The sequence below is a fragment of the Stenella coeruleoalba genome (assembly GCF_951394435.1).
Source record: "Stenella coeruleoalba genome assembly, chromosome: 5".
NCBI lineage: Eukaryota > Metazoa > Chordata > Mammalia > Artiodactyla > Delphinidae > Stenella > Stenella coeruleoalba.
Genome location: NC_137150.1, coordinates 93680477 through 93698046, shown reverse-complemented (window position 1 = coordinate 93698046; position 17570 = coordinate 93680477). Strand labels below are relative to the sequence as shown.

The following is a 17570-nucleotide window of genomic DNA, read 5'->3' as shown; positions in this document are numbered from 1 at the left end:
AAGTCTTGTAGTATCATTTTCTTGATGCTCCTGACTATGAGTCATTACAGCCTGATACTCAGGCATTTCTTAAGATTCTGTGGGCTCCATAATAACAATTGATCCATTCATTTCCTCTGGAAACTATTTAAAGGATGTTTTGGTTGCTTGCAAACCAAAAAACAGAACCTTCTGACATATATTCTAATACAAATTTTAAATCATATAAAATAATTCATTACTTCAAGTTATTTGAAATATGTGATAGAGAACTTGTATTGATAAGAACAGAGAGCAGAAACCATTGAAAACAGCACACCCGCCCACAGATGTAGAGAATGAATTAATCTTTTCCCTTGCTAGGGGAAATATATTTTTCTTATAATTCTATACTTTATGGTGTTCTCATTTTATACTCTGAATTCAACATAGTTTAGGTATAGAAAGGAAAAATGGGCTCCATTAGAATTATGGTTAATACATAATTTCAGGTTGTGGCTTATTGTTAAGATTTTACCTTGTTCCATACCAGCACACCTTTAATCTTTGAGAGAGATGTCTGATGATGCTAACGACTCTCTTTAATTTTCATCTTATCAAAGTTTTCAATAAGTTTTCCAAATGAGCTGTGAGCTTTTGCTTATATGGTTGCTTTCTTTCTAAAAATATAATGATATGGTCAGCTTTCTTTATAAGGACTTTGGAAGGAAAACAATTCAAGGGCAATGCCCCAAGCCACTGTTATGTGTAGATAGTTTTTGTAATAGTATATAGGAAGTGTCTTAGTTCAGGAAAAAAATAATTTAAGGTAGAAATTTGACAGAAATATATTTCTGCTATGGAAGGGGATTTAAGTTCACCCTCATGCCATGATTTAAAAAGCAATCCTGATTCTAGGTAGAGAATACAAATAGCAGAAAGCACAGACACTGTGTGCTTCAGTTAGAAGAAAGCAAGATGCAACATTATGCAGCCATCCCAGGGATTAACAAGCCAATTTTAATACTTCTCTGGGACCATAATTACAACCACTAAAAGGGGAAACAGACGTCTTAGAGCAGATGGTGTGGGTAAAGAGTGAGATGGGACATGCAGCAGAGGATCTTGACCAGGAAAGCAGAATCTATGATCTACAAATTCTTGGTCTACAGTAGTCAACACCAACGCTTAAGAGGTAACTGGTGATGGAGATTAGAAGCTAGTGTGATATCTCTAACATATTTTTCCATATATGTGTGTGTACATTGAGAATTAAATTAAAAAAAAGAATAATGCAGATATTATCAGAATTTCTAACACCATACAGTATGTTTTAACCTGCAAAAGATGCTTTATAATGACTGAACACTCTTTACTTTGGATAGTATGCAGCAAAATAACTGAATATTAAAACATATCCATTTGATTAAAGCATCCACTTTATGCTTACTGAAGGTTTTCTCTTACAATTTCTTTTTCCTGACCTTATTTACCAGCTTCCAGTCTCAGAAAGTACCTATAAAGGCAGTTACATTCAAAACAGTGATGGCAGGCTTATAGCTAGGAATATATATTTGCCTGCTTCATAAGAAGAAAAGAGGTTAGCAGTCCTAGAAATAGCAGATCTACTGAAAAATTTTGGTAGCCATGTTTATCAACTTTGAAAAAATTGGTTTAATGAAGACTGATATGGTGACAACTTCTCCCAATTCTCACCCTACCCAGACACTGAACATGAAATTCTACTCCCAGCAAATTTCCCTAATGTACTGCATTCTGAATTCTAAAATATTTGTGAGACTTGATTTAGCACTCATTATAGCCCACAGCCTGACACACAGTCAGCTTTTGATATGTATGTCTTGAATGTATGAATTAAATGTTTTGAAAATTAGTGCAGGATCATCTGATTGATCACTTAAATATTTATGTATTATAATATGAGTAACTCAATAAATTTTATATAGCTTAGTTTAGGTTTGGATGCTAAATAAAACAGATCAAGTGAATTAAATGGTTCATTATGGGCTTAATTGCACTCCAAAGGGAATTGTAAAATTGAATTATCTTTTGGATATGTTATCCAGAGTTATTACCGACAAATTGCTTACCATAACTTAATTCACTGATAGTAATATATTATTTAATTTTCATATTAAAATGTAAGATGAAAATATTGAAACTGTAATTCTAATTGTATTATCAGGCACCTATGCTAAATTGAGAATTAATCACACATTTTAAAACAGACAAAAGTTAGTCCATGCAAACTTTAACAAACAATTTGAATGACTTATGTAAGACTATTTATAAATTTCTGCGAACTTCTGATGTAATGCAGGGAGGCCCCCTTACTACTATTCACACACTTTATCTTAGCTCTTTAACTTGGGAATGGTGAGGAAGAATGCTTACCACTGCCTATATGCTACTGATAAACATCAATTGGAATTTTGTCTTCCTCTGGATATCCTGATTATACTTTTGAAAATCTGTGATGACAAGCTTCTCATTCTCAGACACATTTCTAAGGCAAAATTAAAAATTCAATCAAATATTTCACTTTTGTTTGACTCTTCGGAGTCGTAAAAATTGAGGAAAGAAAAATGCGAAAAAAAAAAAAAAGAGAGAGCACTGGAATCACAGCTAACTGCTGAACAATCATTGACAGGAAGACACTGGAACTCACCAAAAAAGATCCAAAGACAAAGGATAAGCCGTAATGAGATCGTACGAGGGGCACAATCACAATAAAATCAAATCCCATAACCTCTGGGTGGGTGACTCACAAACTGGAGAATAATTATACCACAGACATCCATCCACTGGAGTGAAGGTTCTGAGCCCGACATCAGGCTTCCCAACCTGGGCATCTGGCAATGGGAGGAGGAATTCCCAGAGAATCAGACTTTGAAGGCTAGTGGGATTTCACTACAGGACTTTGACAGGACTGCGGGAAACAGAGACTCCAATTTTGGAGGGCACACACAAGGTAGTATACAAATCAGGACCCAGGAGGAAGGAGCAATGACCCCATAGGAGATGGACCCAGACATACCTGCTAGTGTTGGAGGGTCTCCTGCAGAGGTGGGGGGCAGCTGTGGCTCATCCTGATACCAGAACCAGACAACGATACTACAAAAAAAGAAAATTACAGACCAATATCCATGATGAATATAGATGCAAAAATCATCAACCAAATACTAGCAAACAGAATCCGGCAACACATTAAAAGGACCATACACCATGATTCAGTGGGATTTATCCTAGGGATGCAGGATTCTTCAATATACACAAATCAGTCAATGTGATACACCATATTAACAAATTAAAGAATAAAAACCATATGATCATCTCAATAGATGCAGAAAAAGCTTTTGACAAATTTCAACAAAATTTATGGTAAAAACTCTCCAGAAATTGGGAATAGAGGGAATCTACCTCAACCTAATAAAGCCCATATATGACAAACCCACAGCATACATCATTCTCAATGGTGAAAAACTGAAAGCATTTCCTCTAAGATCAGGAAAAAGACAAGGAGGTCCACTCTTGCCCCTACTATTCAATGTAGTTTTGGAAGTCCTAGCCACAGCAATCAGAGAAGAAAAAGAAATAAAAGGAATACAAATTGTAAAAGAAGTAAAACTGTCACTGTTTGCAGATGACATGATACTATACATAGAGAATTCTAAAGATGCCCCCAAAAAACTACTAGAGCTAATCAATGAATTTTGTAAAGTTGTGGGATACAAAATTAATGCACAGAAATCTCTTGCATTTCTATACACTAACAATGAAAAATCAGAAAGAGAAATTAAGGAAACAATCCCATTCATCACTGCAACAAAAAGACTAAAATACCAAGGAATACACCTACCTAAGGAGACAAAAGACCTGTATGCAGAAAACTATAAGACACAGAAAGAAATCAAAGATGACACAAACAGACGGGGATATATATACCATGTTCCTGGATTGGAAGAATCAATATTGTGAAAATGACTCTACTACCCAAAGCAATCTACAGATTCAATGCAATCCCTATTAAATTACCAATGACATTTTTTACAGAACTAGAACAAAAAATCTTAAAATATGTACGGACACACAAAAGACTCCAAATAGCCAAAGCACTCTTGAGGGAAAAAAAAATAGCGCTGGAGGAATCAGACTCCCTGACATCGGACTATACTACAAACCTCCAGTAATCAAGGCAATATGGTACTGGCACAAAAACAGAATTATAGCTCAATGGAACAGGATAGAAGGCCCAGAGATAAACCCACACCCCCATGGTCAACTAATCTATGACGAAGGAGTCAAGGATATACAATGGAGAAAAGTCTTCAATAAGTGGTGCTGGGAAAATTAGACAGCTACATGTAAAAGAATGAAATTAGAACACTCCCTAACACCATACTCAAAAATAAACTCAAAATGGATTAAAGACCTAAATGTAAGACCAGATACTATAAAACTCTTAGAGGAAAACATAAGAAGAACACTCTTTGACATAAGTCACAGTAAGATCTTTTTTGACCCACCTCCTAGAGTAATGGAGATAAAAGCAAAAATAAACAAATGGGACCTAATGAAACTTCAAAGCTTTTGCACAGCAAAGGAAACCATAAACAAGACCAAAAGACAACCCTCAGAATGGGAGAAAATATTTGCAAATGAATCAACGGACAAAGGATTAATCTCCAAAATATATAAACAGCTCATGTGGCTCAATATTAATAAAACAAACAACCCACTCAAAAAATGGGCAGAACTGTGAGAAAATACATTTCTGTTATTTAAGCAAAAAAAAAAAAAAAAATGGGCAGAAGACCTAAATACGCATTTCTCCAAAGAAGACATATAGATGGCCAAGAAGCCCATGAAAAGCTGCTCAACATCATTAATTATTAGAGAAATGCAAATCAAAACTACAATGAGGTATCGCCTCACACCAGTCAGAATGGCCATCATCAAAAAATCTACAAACAATAAATACTGGAGAGGGTGTGGAGAAAAGGGAACCCTCTTGCACCGTTGGTGGGAATGTAAATTGATACAGCCACTATGGAGAACAGTATGGATGTTCCTTGAAAAACTACAAATAGAACTATCATATGACCCAGCAATCCCACTACTGGGCATACATCCAGAGATTACCATAATTCAAAAAGATAAATGCACCCCAATGTTCATTGCAGCACTATTTACAATAGCCAGGTAATGGAAGCAACCTAAATGCCCATCGACAGGTGAGTGGATAAAGAAGATGTGATACATATATACAATTGAATATTACTCATCCATAAAAAGGAACAAAATTGGGTCATTTGTAGAGATGTATATGGACCTAGAGACTGTCATACAGAGTGGAGTAAGTCAAAAAGAGAAGAACAAACATCATATATTAACGCATATATGTGGAATGTAGAAACATGGTATGGATGAACCAGTGTGCAAGGCAGAAATGAGACACAGATGTAGATAATAAACATATGGACACCAAGAGGGGAAAGTGGCAGGTGGGAGGTGGTTGTGGTAGGATGAATTGGGAGATTTGGATTGACATATATACACTAATATGTATAAAATAGATAACTAATAAGAACCTGCTATATTTAAAAAAAAAAAAGAAAATTGAAAAAAAAAAGGAAATAAAGAATGAGTACCAAAAAAAAAAAAAAGATGGTGGCCATAGATTCACTATATAATTTGATGATTATGACAAGATGTTTTCCTTAGTTTTTCCTGAAAGGTGAATCTTAAAGCTTGATAAATTTGTTCATTTACTCAACAAACACATGGAGTGCCTAATCTTCTCTTGGTAATAAGCTAGTATATATTTTATACAAAGATGAATGTGACCTAGTCCCTACCTATATTGAATTTATAATAGAGAATAAATGATCAGTATTGATTCAATTCCAGAATAATTGTTGAGTACTTATTCAGAACAAAATACTCTTTTATGTTCTATGGTGTTATTTAAGATAGTAAAAGCTACAAAATAAATGCTCTCAGAGAGTTAGTGGTCTCCTTAGTAGATAAGCTGTACACAATGCCATAAGGGGGGGATTCCAGACAGTGGGTAATTAAGTAACAAATTCAGTGGTAGACACTGTATGTATGAGCTCTAGGACCTGAGCAGTAAACACACACTTTTAGTTGGATGAATTAGTGAATGCTACTAGGTTTTCCACACCTCAGTGTTGGCTTAAATCCCCAAACTCATTACTAGATATTCTTACAAGTATTCATACTTGTAAGAAGTTAGCATTGGTAGAGAAGAGTTTGTGCATAAATTGTACAGTGGCCACTCAAAGATGCATTCTCATAAGGTAAAAGACGCCCTGAATGAGTTTTCCCTATACATCAATGGTCTTCAATTATGCTGCTCACACAGTCTCAACTTCCATAATCAAATAAGACGTGATTAACTAACAAGGGTTTGTACACAGGTTGATAAAGTTCCTAAGTTTGCTCCTGCTAAAGAAGAAAAACAAAATGAGGAGGAGGGGCAGTGGAAGAAGAAGAGGGGTAAAGAGAAAGAGGAAAGGAGACAGTGGTAAAGGAGAAGAGAAGGAGACAGAGTAGGAGGAGGGAAGAGGAAAGGAGGAAGTTTAGGAGGAAGAGAAGAAGGAACAGAAGAGAAGAAAATAACTTTAATTTGCATAGGTATTAACTAAGGTGCTAAGTTATTCTATCTTTTGGAATCCTGTTTGCTTTCCTGTTTGCCAGCTTAAATTTATATCATTTTCCAGCTTCCCATTGGGTTACAGTACTACCCAAACTCCTTTTCATGATCTATGTCTTTAATGATTTAGATTCTACAATCTTTTTAATTTCTTCACTGATCACTATTCTTCTTGATCACTATGTTGTAGCCACTAAATTCATTCAGCTCTTTGTTTCTGTGAGTTTCCTATTCCTTAAAGTCCTTGAATATATTTTCTCTTCTGACATTCTTCCAACTGGTTTTTGAATAGCTGGTACCATGTATGCTACATTCTATGAGAGGGTCTCAATGTCATTATTACTTAAAGTGTCTCTTCATCTGCATATTGCAGTACTATGTATTGTTTATTATATTTTATAATTTTGTGTTTGTTTCTTTATCTTAAATTCTATTCCTACTACACAAAAAATGAGGCAGAGACAGTACATGTCTATTGATCATTGACTACCTAATGCTACAGATAAGTATTGCTCATAAAGTAGATGCTCAAGGAAACAGTTTTTAAATAATGTAAACAATGGGTAAATTAATGTGTAAATTAAAAAGTAAATGCCAAATACTCTTTATGGTTCCAATCCTCTTATTACCTTGATAGCTCTTTGAGATTTCCAAATTTCTAGTCATCTAGAATTATTTAATTATTCTTTGACCTTGACCACATTTTCATTCCAAAGTTTGTTATGATTTTTTTTGGCCACAATCCTGAGTTTCATTTCATGATAAAATGTCAACCATGGTTGTGCTTTGAGAAACTTTTATATATTGGTTCATATTCTGAAAACATAGCAGGCTTTTATTACTTACCTAAATAATAACAAATACTTGCTTCTTTCTTTTTGGTAGAATTAGATTTTGTTCATTATTATGACTTAAGAGTAAAAATCTGATAGTCAAATATGGTAGGCCCATTCTTAGCAGTGATTGACTCACAATCACTGTGAAATGACTGTGAAATGGCTAAATTTTGACAAAAGAGATACATAAAAAGAAACAATCTCTTATGGAACTTCATGTTCTGCCCCAGTGCAAAGTAGTTTCTTGTTGGTAACAAAATTTATCTTCAAAAGTGTTATTGTGTTACACTATTGCCAACTATGTACAAGTTAGACCATGGACAAATCAAAGACCTTCAATGTTTGGTCGACACTGTCCTCTCATTTTTGTCTAAGAGAACTGAAGGAGGCAGAAAAGATCTGACAGTCAACCCCACCTCTCTTACATTGTACACAGAAGAACACAGAGTGGGGCTCAACACCCTGAGTGTGCCCAGAGCAGAGTGGTTTGGAAGATAGAAGGACCTAAAACTCTACCAAGTATTAAGGAGGAACAGAGAATGGAGACATCCCTTCAGTCGTCTTCCAATAATGAAAAACTGTCATGTTGAAAAGGCTTAGACTTTCTTTCTGTGTTCTAAGAGGACAAAACTACAGTATAAGTTATAAGAAGGCAGATTTCTTCTGTCCATAAGAATGTATTTCTTAACAATTTAGCCATATAAAATTTGCATGGGCTGACTCATAAGGTAGGGAGTTCCTTACCTCTGAAGACCCCACATGTCACGGAGCAACTAAGCCCGTGTGCCACAACTACTGAGCCTGCACTCTAGAGCCCGTGAGCCACAACTACTGAGCCCACGTGGCACAACTACTGAAGCTCTCATCCTCTAGGGCCTGTACTCCACAACAAAAGAAGCCACCACAATGAGAAATGCACACACCGCAATGAAGAGCAGCCCCCGTTCTCTGCTAGTTAACTAAAGTCTGCGCACAGCAATGAAGACCCTATGCAGCCAAAAATAAATAAATAAATGTTTTAAATGTGTTTAAAAAAAATTAAAGAAAAAAATAAACTCCCTCATCACTTATGTTTAAACATAGCACAGTGAATATTCTTGAATTCTCTCTCATTGATTCAGAGTTCTTGTTCAGAATATAAATTTTCTAATATCCTCAGGGATTTTTTTTTGGGTAATAGATCTGTTTATACTAATTATAAATGTCGTCTGACTGCAAAACGTATTTGCCTGGTTGTGTATTTCTTCCAATTCCTAGATTTGATCTCTTTGGTTTAGTTTTTTTTAAATTTCTCCTATAGTTTAAAGTAGCAATGCTTGTATATTTCATTATCATGACTTCTAAAAGGTTTTTTTTTTGCTTATTACTGAATTTATGGCTTTTTTCTTTTTTTGCGGTACACAGGCCTCTCACTATTGTGGCCTTTCCCGTTGTGGGGCACAGGATCCAGACGCGCAGGCTCAGTGATCATGGCCCACAGGCCCAGCCGCTCCGCGGCATGTGGGATCCTCCCGGACCGGGGCACGCACCCGTGTCCCCTGTATCGGCAGGCGTACTCTCAACCACTGTGCCACCAGGGAAGCCCTATGGCATATTTTAAATGGCCAACTTTGCAAGAAACCTAATTCTGCAATAGAAAATTTGTATTTAGTATGCAATAAAATATGCAGACTAAGTCTATCACGCAGAAGTGAGTACACAAGTTGATACAGATTTCTTAGATCTTTTTGGAGAGTGTTCTAAATATCTCTAGATGTCAAGCCTCCTATAAACATCTCCCATTCTTACACTAGTCCTTGTAAACCCCAGCTATTCAGACTTCCATTTTGATACTCATATAACTTAGACCCATTTGTGCAGCATTGTCTTAGTGGCCAGAGGAAATATTCTCTGTTCATAAGCAAATAGTCAAATGTATGTAAATCAAGCATACGCATTTTAAAATTACTAAATGAGCCAGAAAATGCCATGTGATCCCTCTTCAAAACAATTTTTTGTTATTAAATACTTGTGTTGTAATAAAATCTTTTGTCCATATTTTAGCATCTCATACTTCATTGATAATCATCAACCTTATTTGTTTGCCATAAGAATTGATATGTTACATTACTTCTGAAGTTAGGCTAAACTATTTATTGCAAATAGGAGAAGATAAAGATATTTTTATTTTTAGCGGCCATTTTAAGCAGAGAAAGTAAGGGTCTCTTTGTTAATAAGCACATTTATTCTAAGACAAGTACAAAATCATGCATTTAGAAGAACAGTACAAATTCAGGCTTTATGGCTCAGGGGGGTTTCCTATGGTCCCAGATCTTAACCCCACTTGAAATTTAAACACTTACATCTAGAAAGGTAAATCCCTCTGGAGTTCTCTCACCATCTGATTAGTCTATCCTAAGCCTTATTCTTTTGGATAAAGCTCCAAATTTCAGTAGAGTTTGCTCACAGAGCCCTAACTGTCCAGAAACATAAAACATAAAAATGTTTTCTCTGTAGCTCCACAATATGTTATAATCTTCTACTATAACTGCAGGATTTTTATTTCTCCTCTTATGTTGTCAATATTGCTTCATGTAAGCTTCTATTATTAGATGCATATACATTTTCAATTTTAAGTCTTCCTAATGTATTTTTCCTTTATCACTCTGATATGTCTCTCCTTATCTCTACTCTGGTAAAATTCTTTGGAAGTTGTATTTATCTGTTTTTTAAGAGTAATTCCAGACTTGTTATGTGTTTTGTTTGCATGCTATATCTTTTTCTATTCTTTTTAATTAATCTTTGTGTTGATATTTTAAGTTGTGTCTTTTATCATATAGTAATTTCCATTCAATCTGTGCTGCAGTATGTATGTTGAATTCCACCTTGGACATTTTGAATGTTATGTTGCTTTTTAATTGCAGTATTTAGACAGTTACTATTTAATGTAATTAGTGATGTGGTTGAACTTAGGTCTACTAAATTTATTTATTTATCATTTGTTTTCTGATTCTTCTCTCTTATTTTTCAGTTTCATCTTTTCTCCCATCTCTTGGATTATTTGTATAATGTTAAATTATATATTGGTTTATGGGCTATAGTTGCTCTGGGGATTACAAGAAAAGTGTCAGTCTGCTTACTGTGCAGATTGTACTATTTCTATTAAAATATAAAAGGCTTTCAACCATATAGAATCTTTTCTCCTCCCTAGGCCCTTTATGTTATAGTTATGATGTCTCTTACATATCCACACATTGTAAACCTTACCTCACTTAAATAGAAAAGTCAATCTTTTATATTTATCCAACTGTTTAGTATTTTTCTTCTTATTCCCTATTTCCTATAAATCCATGTTACTCTGGTATTATTTCCTTGTAGGCCAAAGAGCTTCCTTTAGAAGTACCTGTAGAGCAGGTTTGCTGTTCTGGAATTCTTTCACTGTTTCATCCTTTGGGAAGGTCTTTACTTTGTTTTCATTCCTGAAAGATATTTTCTCAAGATATAGAATTCTAGGTTGGAAGGTTTTTCTTTCAAAACTTCAAAGATGTCATGCCACTGTCTTTTGGTTTCCATGTTTTTGATGAGTGATTTGAAGTCATTTGAATTATCATTGGCCTGTATATTTTTATTTTTATTATTTTTGGCTGTGTTGGGTCTTCGTTTCTGTGTGAGGGCTTTCTCTAGTTGTGGCAAGCGGGGACCACTCTTCATCGCGTCGTGCGGGCCTCTCACTATCGCGGCCTCTCCTGTTGCGGAGCACAGGCTCCAGACGCGCAGGCTCAGTAATTGTGGCTCACGGGCCCAGTTGCTCCGCAGCATGTGGGATCTTCCCAGACCAGGGCTCGAACCCGCGTCCCCTGCATTAGCAGGCAGATTCTCAACCACTGCGCCACCAGGGAAGCCCTGTCCTGTATATTACGTGTCATTTTCTCTAGCTGCTTTGAAAGCATTTTTCTTAAGTTGTAGTATTCAGCAATTTCATTTTGGTATGTCTGGTGTGTGTGTTTTTTTAGTTTTTTCTTTGGAGTTCACTGAATTTCTTGAATATCTAAGTGTATGTCTTTCAGGAAATTTGGGCAATTCTGGCCATTATTGCTTCAAAAATTTTTTTCTGCCCTAATATCTTTCTCTTCTGTTTCTGGGACTTCAACAGCATGAATGGTACTCCTTTTGATGTTGTCACATAGATCCCTGAGGCTCTATTCTTTTTTTTTTCCAACCTTTTCTCATTCTCTTCTTCAGACTGAATGCACATTATTGATCTATCCTCAAGTTCAGTAATTCTTTCCTCTTTCATCTGCATTCTGTTATTTGAGTCCAGCCAGTGATTTTTCCTTTTTTTTAATTCCATTTTGTTTTAGTTTCTATTTCTACACTGAGAAATTCTATCTTTCCATTAATTTAATGAAACATATTTGCAGTAGCTACTTTAAAATATTTGTCTGATAATTATACTATCTAGGTTTTCCCAGGTTCAGCATCTGATTGTCTTTTCCCTTAAGAACTGGTCAAATATCTCTAGCTCTTTTTATGTTGAGTAACTTTGGACTGGACCCTGGATATTTTCAATATTATGTTGGGCAGACTCTCTTTCCTTTAAGAATCCTCAGGAGAACACTAATTTTTTGTTTTGTTTTATTTTTCTGGGCAGCCAACTGAGTTAGGTTCAGAGAATGTTCTGGCAGTACAATTTTCAGTTCACTTTTCAAAGCTTATGCCTCTTTGAATTTGTCTCACGCATGTACTACTCAGAGATTAATCTAAGAACTGGGCCATGTCTAAATACATGGGAAGTTCTCAAAGACTGTGCTGTGTTGCTTTCTTTCTGTCCTGTGTGTGAGCACTCACTCCTGTGAGTGAGCCCAAACCTGTGTTGATTCACACATAGAATTACGGTACCCACCTTCTCTAACTCTTTCCTCTCCAGGATTCCCTCTGCAGTCTTCAACCTATATAGGCCCCATTTACTGTTTCTTTTCTTCAGAAATATGGGGTTCCTAAGTATTGTGGGTTGAATTGTGTCCCTCCCTCCAAATATGTTAAAGACCTAGCCACAGGCACTTGTGAATAGAGTCTCTGAAAATGTAGTAAAGATTTAATTTAGATGATGTCCTACTGGAATAAGATGGGCCCTTAATTTAATATGACTGGTGTCCTTAGAGGAGGAGAAGAGACACAAAGATAGACACATACAGAGATAAGAACACCATATTTCTGAAGACAGAGGCACCAGGGAGAAAATGGCCATGTGATAATGCAGGTGGAAATTGGAGTGATATCTCTACAAGCCGAGGAACACCAAGGAGTGCTGTAAACACCAGAAGCTAGAAGAGGCGTGGAAGGATTCTTCCCTCCAGGTTTCAGAGGGACCTGCTGACACCTTGATATTGGGCTTCATGCATCCAGAAATGCGAGACAAATTTCTGTTGTCTTCAGCCACCCAGTCTTTGGTTCTGTGTTATGGAATCCCTAAGAAACTAATACATTACATTTTTATCTCTTGCAATGCTGTCCTAGAAGGCAGCTCTGCGACAGTGCCTATACTCTGGGCAGATCTAAGAGAGGAAAGGGGAAAAAATATAACCTGGTAACATCACTTTTGTATGGATCGTATTTCCAAGTTTTGAAACCCCTTTACAATCTGCCTGCTTTTGTTTAAGAGCCCTGACAAATTCATTAGTATGCAACAAACTTTCACCAACATATGGAAAAAGGACTCATCTTTAACGTTTAATTTCTGGAATTAAATCCATTATTCTATCCCACTTATTTTAGATTTTATTCCCAAATTATAGTTATTTCTGTCATATATTTTAATCCAAAAATTTAATAGGATTACCTTCTTTGCCCTTCTCCAATTCATTTAAAAATATGTGAAAAGGGCAAAAACAAAGATCCATTAAATGTCATTAAAAATAAATCCTTCTCCTAGTTAGATGTCAATCTTAATTAACCTTCGGCATCAAAGCCATAAGGAAAATATGAATTGATTAACTGGTGCCTCTGCTAGCCCACATCAAGGATCTCATAAAATATTTTTATCAGGGACTCTTTATATATTCAATACACAACATATCTGAAAGTTCATTTTGCTCTACCAATAATTGTATGGCACATACACACAAAAAGGAAATAATGCTAGTGTAGTATAACTTGCACATACTATAGCAATTGTGTATTTTTGATACAATGTATTCTAATATCCAATGAAAAGTTACTCAAAATTTTGTCTCTATGGTTAAGTAAATTTGGGATATTCTGGGCAATAAAATGATAAAGAGATGAGTTTTATAAACTTCATGCATTCTCTGAGCTTTTTAGTACGAAAAAATACTCATGTAAATACACACACACACACACGGCTGAATTTTATAAATGTTTTTGACCAAGGAATTATTTTTATGAAAATATTTATTTATTAATATTTGAGGCAAAATTTGTGTTTTTTGAAATATGTTTCAGAATTACTCTTATAGGTAATCCTGTTGATTATGATAACTCCTAATGATACCTGTTTTCCTTTTTACCCACTTTTATATTTTTTTACTTAGTGTTCATAAAAATTTAAGGATAATTATTTGAGTTTGCCAACAAGTTTCAAACATAATGCCAGGTATTATGTAGTTTCCAAACTACTTTTTTTTTAATTGTAGAGAATTTGCCAAAAAACCAGTCATGTGGCACCACTGCAGTTCATAACTGCAAAGGTTCTGAACAATGATTGCTCTAGTTCAATTAGTCCCCTATGCCCTGCCAGTTTCTATATGTCATTTGTATGAGTTGGAAGACTAACTCTTAGCAAACAATTCTGATGTTTCATGACCTCTTCAAATATATTGGGATTTATTTCACTCTTATTCAGGATGAAGTTATACTTTCTCCATAAGAGATGTTTTTATTATTACACCATTTCCCCCAACTAACCAATTTTCCTTTCTGTTTTTCTTAGAATCTCATTGCTGAGACTCTTCTCCTTTTATTGTCTTTACCCTTATTCCTCTTATAGATGTCAGTTTCTAGGGTTTATGTCATTTATTTGTATTAACCATCTTAATATATGATCTTCTAAAATCAGAGATAATCAGTTAACTCCATATGCAGGCCTAATGATTGCATTAGATTCAAACCCACTGAGCTAATTTACCTTTTCATTGTCTGAACTGTATTTTAGAGGTTACTGTAACTCTTAAACCTCTTCTCTTTTGAAATCACTAATCAAAAAAATACTTTTACTTACTGAATTTTTAAACATAAATATTGTGTCAGTTGCATTCCTAAAAACTAGAATATTGTTTTAAATGTTTGGTGCGTGGATCGCCTAAATAAAAATATTTTTAGTGATTATTAAAAGTTCCAGACTGATCCTAGGCCTACTGAATCACGTTCTCTAAAGAAGAGAATCTAGTATTTGAATTTTTAGCAAGCATTTGAGTGCTAACAATTGAGAACCATTGGTCAAGGATTACACTTTATTTTTTCTCTGTTACTATGTCCAGTAATATTAAATTACATGGCTTCTTCCTATTTGATTTATTTCTTTTGAAAAATAATGAAAATCTTCTATTCCAGTCTTGTGTGCTACCCAACAGTGTTTGTAAAATTGGTCTAAAACACCTTCAGTTATTAAAATATATTCTCCTCTACCAAGTTACCATGAATTTAATGCTCATATAGTCTCTTTCATTGCTTGGATCCTCAAATAATTTTTTTTTTTTAATTCTTGTGACCCTCACACTATACCAAATGTTTTATTCTTTATTTATGTATTATCTTCTATACTATTCTATTACATTAGGTTCAATTTTCTTTTAAGCTGAGAAGTATGTCTTTAGAAATTCATTTTTGAATGCCAGAAGCAAATTGCAGAATATTTTGTACATAGAAGATGCTCAATATATTTGATAAACTGAATTGAATTTGCCTTATTTCCTGATAATTTCTTCTCATTTTTAGAAGGCGGTTGCTTCACTAGGATTCAGTAGGGTTTTAATGTCTCATCTGCATTCATAACATCTTACTAACTCTTATGATCTTGTATATGTGAGATTTTTTTTCCCTTGACTCTTAAGATGCATGCCAACCTTTGCCAGGAACTTCTCTATCATTTCTGTATCATGAACAATGCGATTCTACTGCATGATGCACAACTTACTGCTTTATTTACTGTTAAAATGGTGTGTCTAAAAGTATGGTCACTTGTGGTACTTCAACAAAAAATTTTTGTGCTAATATCAATTTGGAAAATAGTGAACTGAAAAAAGTTAAAATGATTTTTTACTAGACAACTCTCCAGGTTTTGTACTGTATTAATCAATAAATAAATACAGTTTTTAGTCTCTTAAATTTATTAAACCCAAGAAAAACAAAATAAATTAAAATAAATGAAAAGAGAATCTTTTTTCACTATATACATCTCCCAGAACAGTATTACCTTAATTATAAACATTTAGTGTTAGTAACTTAGTAAATCAGTATTCAGTAAATTAATAAATTGATTTTTGGGATGTATTAGAAAATCAAAAAACAAAATGAAACAAAACTACCAAATAATCTTTAAAATATTTGCTTAGAGAATACTGTTTCTTGATTTAAAAATAAAAAAAAAAAACAGAAAAAACAGAAAATAAAAACTTCACAAGGGATTCAGGGGCACCATAGTAGGGTTATAAATTCTGCAATATTCATTCAGCAGATATTTATGTTCTGTTTTATAAATAATTATTTCTACCCAAAATGTTTTCAGTAATAATGAAAAATGAATCCATTCCTCATCAGTTCTCCTTAGGATCAACAACTCACACTATGATTTCATGCCATAGGATAATCCATTGTAACTAACTATAATCATGATTAAAACTAACATTTAGCCAATTCCCTGGCGGTCCAGTGGTTATGACTCTGTGCTCTCAGTGTTGAGGGCCCAGGTTCAATCCCACGTCGGGGACCTGAGATCCCGCAAGCTGTGTGGTTCAGCTAAATAAATAAATAAATCTAACGTTTAATTGATCTTTTTTCCCCCTCATCTTCTGGACTAGAAATAATATTTTTAAAAATTTTAGGGGTTTCCCTGGTGGCGCAGTGATTGACAGTCCACCTGCCGATGCAGGGGACACGGGTTCGTGCCCCGGTCCGGGAAGATCCCACATGCTGCGGAGCGGCTAGGCCCATGAGCCTGGCCACTGAGCCTGCGCATCCGGAGCCTGTGCTCCGCAACGGGAGAGGCCACAACAGTGAGAGGCCCACATACCGGAAAAAAAAAAAAAAAAAGTTATATTCCTAAACTTCTTACATAATGATAAATAAACATTGAACATAATGGATGATTACTTAATTCTAACTCAAACATAGAATCAATAAATCACAGATACTCCCTGGATTTAATTTTCATACACATAGAGTTTACAACCTCCCTAGTTAACAATATATACAGTTTTATGATTTCACATTTATAGAAAAAGATTCATTACTAGAAATTGAAAAAAATGTTTAACTTCTCTCAATAGGCATTATGCCATTATTTATGTTAAATTATTGTTGAAATAATAGTTTGTGGTGTTCATTTATTCACTGGGCTGAGTATCCTCATATTCCTTCCCACTGAAGGATCCAATCAATCTTAATCTATTCATTATTCCCTATCTTACCTATTTGTATCAATCTTCTTCATGGAGAAATTCCCAGTTCTGCAATAAATCATTCATTATAATTTTTTATTGCCTCTTGACAATGTGAGTTCACAATTAATTGGGAGTCAAATTAAGGGCTGATAATGAAATTAATCAAAATGTTACAAATGTAAGGCTCAATGCTTGGGAAGATTGTTCAAAATGAAGCTGAATCCTTTGAGAAACAGGAGCATTTGTCAGCCACTTCCAATATTTAAAAATGTTTTAATGCCATATATAGATGATGCCATCCTTAGGAAATTTAATCTCATAAGAAATGCTATTTTGAGCCCTCTTCAATACTCCATTAGTACTTTGAATAAAAGGCAGATTTTTGCTTATAATTTTGATGAACATTCAGCCAGACTCATCAAAAAAAAAAAAAAAAAAAAAAAAAGGGAGAGGGCCCAAAATCAATAAAATCAGAAATGAAAA

The 17570-nt window shown here is 34.7% G+C and overlaps 1 long non-coding RNA gene across 2 annotated transcripts in view; it reads right to left on the bottom strand.

The window, feature by feature from the left end:
• Positions 1-2069: 2069 nt before the first annotated feature.
• LOC307186683 overlaps positions 2070-17570 on the bottom strand; it is a 220581-nt gene continuing 205080 nt past the window's right edge. For both annotated transcript variants that reach the window (XR_013828447.1, XR_013828448.1), the window contains one exon: positions 2070-3093. This is a non-coding gene — a long non-coding RNA (uncharacterized lncRNA). The remainder of the gene's footprint in view (positions 3094-17570) is intronic.